The sequence below is a fragment of the Aegilops tauschii genome, chromosome 2, assembly GCF_002575655.3.
Source record: "Aegilops tauschii subsp. strangulata cultivar AL8/78 chromosome 2, Aet v6.0, whole genome shotgun sequence".
NCBI lineage: Eukaryota > Viridiplantae > Streptophyta > Magnoliopsida > Poales > Poaceae > Aegilops > Aegilops tauschii.
The window spans coordinates 146,781,489-146,788,908 of record NC_053036.3 but is presented as its reverse complement, the minus strand read 5'-3'; the positions used below and the strand labels follow the sequence as shown (position 1 = coordinate 146,788,908).

Here is a 7,420-nt window from a genome sequence, read left to right as displayed (position 1 = left end):
TCAATTTGGGCCCATATTTGCATGTTAGCATATCTTCTATCTATTATATACTTAAAACAGAAGTCAAACAAGCCATCACATTAATCCACATAGATTAAATTATCTCGACCGTAAATTTTTGAGATTAATGGTTAAGATTTAAAAGATGTAGCATTACATACAAATATTACGATGAACAAATAGTACATGTCATGTACAACACATCTGTTTTTTTTAGAACCAACACGTCTTTGGTTAGCTCATATGTGTTTCAACTACAAGGTTTATTTTAAAAAAAATTGCCTTTGGTACGGCAACCAGAAAAGGATAAAATAGACCGACCATGGCAACCCCACCCAAAAAAAGGGAAGTGTCCCCTAAAAGAAAAGGAAGCGTTTAAAAACTCATGACATGGCCAGGTCCAATGTCATTAGCAGTAAAAAATAGTTTGCCCGATTGAAACTTTTTTAGAAGGAGACCTCCTGTTTAATTAGACAAACTGAACAACATAAAAAATCCTATTACCAAGCTGTCTGTACAAGGTAACAAACAAAGGCCTGCGGTCGTAAAAGAAAAGGCATATTAGAAGTACAGAGGTAGTTCGGACGAGACTTGCCTGCTCCCTTCCCATGCTCCCATCCGTGCTCCCGCATACGTGGCTTGATTTGATTGGAAGAAAATAAGGCCCGGCCCCACCCCCTGAAAATCAGGGGGAGATGATTAGATTAGAAAAGAAAAAGGAAAAAGAACAGCCGTAGGATGAAGTGGGAGCACGGATGGGAGCATGGAGAGGGAGCAGGCAAGCCGGATCCAGGTAGTTCGGCCGTGAAAAAAATATTCGTGGGGAGTCCGATTCCTAAACAAATAGATTCGTATACAATAAGGTAGCAGTCCGGCTGTAAAGAAAAAATTAGATGGTTGTCTGATTGGTACACGGGCTCTAAAAAAGTTTACATGTACTCCCTCTGGAAAGATTTATAAGATGTTTTAGAGTTCCATGTTCATTTCTCGTAAAGCTATGAAATATCTTCAGTTTCCAATTTTGCCCTCGTCACTCACTCTTCCCACTCACTCATTCCCCTCCCTCTCGCTCGACTCGCTCGTTCCCCTTTTCTCGCCTCCGACGAAATCCCTAGCTCGTCTCGCCTCCGACGCTCACGTCGTCGCCGCTAGCTTGCCTATCACCCGCGTCGTCGCTGCTCGCCTCCCTCTCGGCTCCCTCTCCCCCGCGTCGTCCGGGCTGCCTTCACTGGTGCCGTCGCCTCTCACTCTTGCCCGCATCGCCTGCACCAGCAAGGTCGCCACAAAGTTTGATTTTTTACTGAAGGGGAGGCGAGAGCCTGTGGGAGGAGCTATGCCGACGGCTGGGTCTGAAGCGGCTGGTCGTCTCACCGTGAGCACGAGGGGGAGGGGCGGGAGGAGCACGAGCGAGCGGCTGTTTTAGATGAGGAGGAGCGGAGGCGGCAGTGACATGGTGCAGGCGACGCTCCATCTGCTGCTGGGTATGACGAGTGGAGGAGGAGCAGGAGGACGTCGGCGCCGTCGGTGAGCATTCCTCTCTGTAGATCTGATTGCTTGCCGCATGCTTGTTGAGTATTGCAAACTTGCTCCTCTCTGATGATGATGAAACAGAGATCTGACTGAATTTCTCGCATGCCTTGTCATGAATGTTGATTATGTGAATGTTCACAGGAACGTGGAGAACAATCAATTCATAGGATCAATCCCAGAGAAGATGCTCAGCATCCCAAAATTGGTGTAGAAGAAAGGACAACCACTTAACCATTCAATTTCTGCAGAAGAAAGGACAATCATTTAACCATTCTGATCCGCGGTTCCTCTCCGACCGACAGTGAGTTGCTGTTTGTACTCCCATGTTCTTTTGCTTGTACTGCTAGAGTGCTTGTGCTACTATATCTTCTGGTGCTGCTAGATTAATATGAGTAGGAGTAGAGTACAAGCAGTAGTTAGAGTGCTTGCTCAGAGTAGGATTTCTGTTAGGAGCAGTTAGAGTACTCTAGTGGAAGTCTAAAAGTACTCCTTGTAAGAGTAGTTAGAGTTCTTGCTCAAAGTAGGATTTCATTTAGGAGTCCAGTTGAGCAAGTTTACAAGTTGTAGAGCAAAATGCTCTACTGAAACGAATAATACGCTATAAATAACGTGCACTCCTAATAAATTCAGAAACTTGCATATAATTTCAGAAACTTTCACACTCCATTTCAAACAACACATATGGAGTACTCCATTTCAAACAACACAATATAATCCATTTCATACTTTCTTACAACACATATGGAGTATAATCCATTTCCACAAACAACTTTAAAACAATATAATCCATTTCGACAAAAAGGACTCCATGGATGCATTTCCACAAACAAGGAGTACCTCCTGCTGCTGCAGCTTCTTCTTGGAGATCTGCTTCATCTTCTTGGATCATATTCACATCAACATCTTCTTCTGCAGGTGGTGAGCAGTTCAGATCTGGAAGCACCATACTGTGATGTTGCTGTTGCGATGTTCAGGTACTGTTGCTACTGTTGTTGTGCTGGTGCTCTACTTTTCCTCTTGCTACTGCTGCTATGATGAGAAATTCTTATCGGTGCTCTTGCTATGATGAGAAATTCTCCTGTTTGTGCTACTCCTGCATGATGAGTACTCCACTGTTGTGTTGGTGCTCCACTTTTCCTCTTGTTGGTGCTCTTGCTATGATCAAGGAGTACTTTATGACCTGCACCTGCTATTGTACTGAGAAATTGTACTCCTGTGCTGATTTGCACCTGCTGTTGTACTGAGAAATTGTACTCCTGTGTTGATTTACACCTGCTATTGTACACTGCTGATCTGCTCTTCCTACTGTTGTGCACCTGTGATCTCCTGAACTGCTGTTGTGCTATGATGAGAATTTATTCTTGCTGTTGTTGTACTCCTTGATCCAGCTGCTATGATGAATTCTTGCTGTTGATCATGTTGCTGAATTCTTGCAAGGAGCACCAGGGCGAGCAGCAAGGTGGACGCAGCGGGGAGCACCTGCGAGCAGCAAGGTGGGCGCAGTGGGGATCACCTAGGCGAGTAGCAAGGGAGGGCTCCCTGGGTGCAGTGGCAAGGGAGGGCGCCCTGGCGCGGCAAGGGAGGGCCTGGGCGTGGCTGGGAGGGCCTAGGCGCGGAGAGGATGGCCTGCGCGCGACCTGGGGACCGAAGCTGGGCGGCGAGGACGAGCGCCTGGGCGCGGCCTGGGGACCGAAGCTGGGCGGCGAGGACGAGCGCCTGGATGCGGGGACGTGAGGAAGAAGACGACTAGTTTGAAATTCAAATCAAGGGCATAATTGTCTATTTGCACTTTTGTCGGCTGTGTCTGAAAATCCCTCAACGTCTTATAATTCTTTCCAGAGGGAGTACATGCTAAAAAAAGAGTTTGCATATAAAGAGAGAAAAGGCATATTAGGACAAAGTAACGTAGTAGTACGGTTGTGAAAGAAAGTGCATATATTAGGACAAAATAAGGTAGTGGTACGGTTATAAAAAATATAGGAGGGCAGTCTGATTCGTCAAATCGATTTTGTATAGAAATTGGTAGCACTCCCGCTGTTATGATAAAAAATTCAGAGGGCAGTCTGATTGGTACAGGAGTTGTAAACATATTTACATGTACACATAAAAAAGAGGATATTTATGTGTATGCGCTGAGGTAAAAAAGGAAAAAAAAAAGAACCACTTTGTATGTGTAGCATAGCCAGTTTGCGAGTATGATCATCCGACCAACTCGGATAGTAGACATTTCTTTAGTTTTTTGTTTTTTGGATAGTAGACATTTAAATCAGCGTCTGATGAATCCCTCTCCAGTATGTCTACAATATTTGGATATAATCAAACTTTTAACTTAGAAAAAGAATGCACGCCCATTTTTTTCATTCATGCTATTTATAATCTATATATTTCGAAGTAAATCTTTTTCAGAAAACTAAATTCAGCATAGACACATATGGACCTCCCACACACGCAAAATCACATACCTTTGTTCTGACTGAAATCATTGACCAACACGATTGACAAAATATAAAACTAAAATTAGGTTGATAGAATTTGTACCATATTTTGCACATTAAAATTTGAAATGAAAACAATAGGAGAATTCCAAGCCATATTCAGCGGACCAATGTCGCAGCCGAAATAAAAAAAAGGGAATTTTATTAGCATCTACATCAAAAAACAGAATTGTTTCGGGAAAACTGAATTTAGCAGACACACGTAGTATGGATATCACGCAGGCAAAATCATAGACATTTCTGATGAATGAAATCTGTTGATCCGTGGGATGGACAAGATATAAAACTACTACTATCTAGGTCAAATTTTAATACTATATTTGGACCATTAAATTTGAAATAATAAATAACATAAAAATTCACAATTTGATTTTCATGTATTTAGAGAATGTATGTAAATAGCTTAAAAATAATCACTTATTATTAATTTATATACAGTGGAAAGTGAAACGGACAATTCGTACACGACCATAAAGATAAGCTACGTCTAGAGAAATCAAGAGGATGTTTTAGCAATAAAAGTTGTAAGCAACAAATGATGACAAATATTTAATTGGATATTTATTTATGCTCAGAATTATAAGTGAACAAAAAACTGGACATAAGATTAGGAAAAAAAAGGATTTAAATGCGTGTGTGCGTGTGTGTGTGCGCGCGCGCGCGCGTGTGTTCGGGCAATTTCTGGTAATATATGTAGATAATAGTTTAACCACCATTAATATATGCTTGCTCGGAGCCATCTCGGAGACATGGCATTAGATCAACTGTAAAAATCATCATTATATTGCCAATGAAAAGGTGGTTGAATGAAGAGATGGACTAACCTCGAGTACAAGATTTCACAAATTTAGATTTAATCCTTATTAAAAATTCATCTAAAACTTATTAGGGGGAAGATAGACACCAATATGAGAATATGATTAGAAATGGAAAATACCAAGATCCGTCCAAAACATAGAATTAGTCAAAGACCCCAATACTATCACTGTTCTGTTGACTATATCGATATATAGCCAACGAGAAGGTGGGTGAATTAAAAGATGGACTAATCTCAAGTATGAGCATTCACTATTTATATTTAATCCTTACTAAAATGACATCTAAAATTATTAGTGGGAAGATAAACACCAATAAGCGAGGGTGAGTAGAAGAAGATAAGGCCAAGATCGGTCCAAAGTTTTTCTGTTACATAATTAGCTGAAGACCCAAACTATTGGTCTTCCTTTGGCAGTTTTTGCCAAGAAAACAATACAAAAGGTAGTATGTCATGTCTATGCAAAGCATAATTATGTTTCTCCAACACATATATGTTGGCCATTCTAAATGATAGTTCAAAAGATATGTCATATCTAGCCGCGCAAATGCGCGGGTCGTACTGCTAGTTTTCTTTAACAATCCTATCATTTTCTATAGCGCGTCCCTTGCTATGCAACATAATCTGTAGTGCACAATCTTTCCCTTTATATAAATCAAGACTGCAGGGATGTCATACTGAACACAAACCATGGATTTACAACCGTTGCTACTATAAGATTTGATGAACGTGGTGACTCCTATTTTGGCACTGGCCTTTGGAAAAAAAATCTAAGTTTTATGTACTGAAAGTTGGCACTTAATTGCACTGCACATAAAAGAGCCTGGTCATGAGATATACGCTAACTTCCCCGACGATATCATCTGTCCAGACTTTGTTTGAAGTAAGTTTTCTTTTCAAGTATCTGCATGTTGACTTACCCAGCAATATCAAATGAATCGTGTAGTATTTAAGCAACCAATTGCTATTCCATTTTCTTACTATATTCCTACCTAATAACTTCTAGTTACCAATAAACTTTTCTATTGCCCTGTTTTAACTAAATATTTCCTGTACTCCCACTTCTATCAGAAAGCGCCGCTGACAAGGAGACTCCGGAGGTGGAGAACGGGGCTGCCAACAAGCGGAGGCGGGGCGAGCAAGAACCACAAGAGACTCCAGCAGGCCTAGACTTCATCAGCAGCCTCCCCGATGATATGTTGACAGTCATCATCTCCCTCCTCCAAATCAAATATGGGGTGCGGACAACCGTCCTTTCCCGGCGGTGGCGCCCCTATGGAACTCCACCCCTCTCGACCTCATCGACACCCACGAGCTCTGCCATGGCTATCGCAAAAGCTTGGATGCGTTCTCCAAGATCCTCAGCAGTCACCTTGGCCCAACCAGAGGCCTTAGAATGGGCAAGTTCCGTTCCAACGGCAAGGACCGAGCCAAGCTTGACGACTGGTTCCGATCCCCCGCCCTAGATCAGCTCGAGGAGCTCACTTTTGATGATGGGCATATGCGCTCGCTGCCAATGTCCGCGCTCCGCCTCGCGCCTACGCTGCGCGTCACCAAGTTCAGGAACTGCAATCCCCCCTTAATGACGCGCCCGCTCTTATTCTACCACGACTGAAGCACCTCGAGCTCGTCGTCCTCTGCCTCCCAAACGGTGACATGGAGCGCCTGCTCCGTGGTTGTACTGCACTCGAGTACCTTCGTCTTTAGGCGATCAATGGGTTGAGTAGCTTCCACATCACCTCCATGACTCTCCGGACTATTTATGTGTGTTGCTGGTGCAGCAAGAAGACATCACAAGATGTGTACCACGGTATGGTCATTGAGGACACACTTGCACTTGAGAGATTACTTGTAGTTGATCAAGAAGGTCCAACAAGAATCAATGTCATTTCTGCGCCGAAATTGACAGTGGTGGGCTACTCGTCTGACAAATACTCCGAACTTGTTATTGGATACACACGCGTTCAAGTACAACATCCGTCTTCTACCTCTCTTTCTACAAATTAACTTTATTTCTAATTTTGAAGATGTATGTTCGTCTGTCATCCAGAAAATGATTCCGACAATCTTGACCCCGAAACCGCACACAATGAAGGTCTTGGCACCAGAATCTATCGGCCCCAACCTGGAGCAAGTTGTCAGTTTCCTGAGATGCTTTCCGTGCTTGGAGAAGCTATATATCATGGTGATGTTCCTTTCCTGTTAAATGTTAACCATAAGGGAGTTCAATTTGTGACACCTTTTTCCAAGTTTACAATGACAATGTACTACGATTTTCGAAGGATTATTTTGGAGGATTTCAGTACATACATGTTCCCCCCATATTGGTTGCTTGATCCATATGGTTACAATCCATAAGAATTTCTCCTTTGGATTCATCTGTACTAGTTTTCTTAGAGAACTTTTCATCCACTCCAACCTCTTGTGAAGAAGGCCACATTTTTCTAGATTGTAATCAAATGCCCATGTTAATCATGTCATATCGAAGATGGCATGTTAGTGCATTTTACAAATCCTGCAAACCAAATAGGCATGTAGTAGTGTTTAAAACTGCATGTAGGCACTAACACGTTTTCTTCTT

General features: G+C 42.5%; 1 long non-coding RNA gene across 2 annotated transcripts; it reads left to right on the top strand.

Annotated features, from left to right (window-relative positions):
- The first annotated feature begins 1,257 nt into the window (after positions 1-1,257).
- On the top strand, positions 1,258-3,425 carry LOC109736747 (uncharacterized). Of its 2 annotated transcripts, XR_012202133.1 has the most exons (4): positions 1,258-1,524; positions 1,672-1,831; positions 2,446-2,504; positions 2,977-3,425. It is a non-coding gene; the product is annotated as an uncharacterized lncRNA (long non-coding RNA). The 2 variants fall into 2 exon arrangements; XR_002226465.4 differs by lacking the exon at positions 2,977-3,425 and having other exon boundaries at positions 2,446-2,733.
- The last annotated feature ends 3,995 nt before the right edge of the window (positions 3,426-7,420 follow it).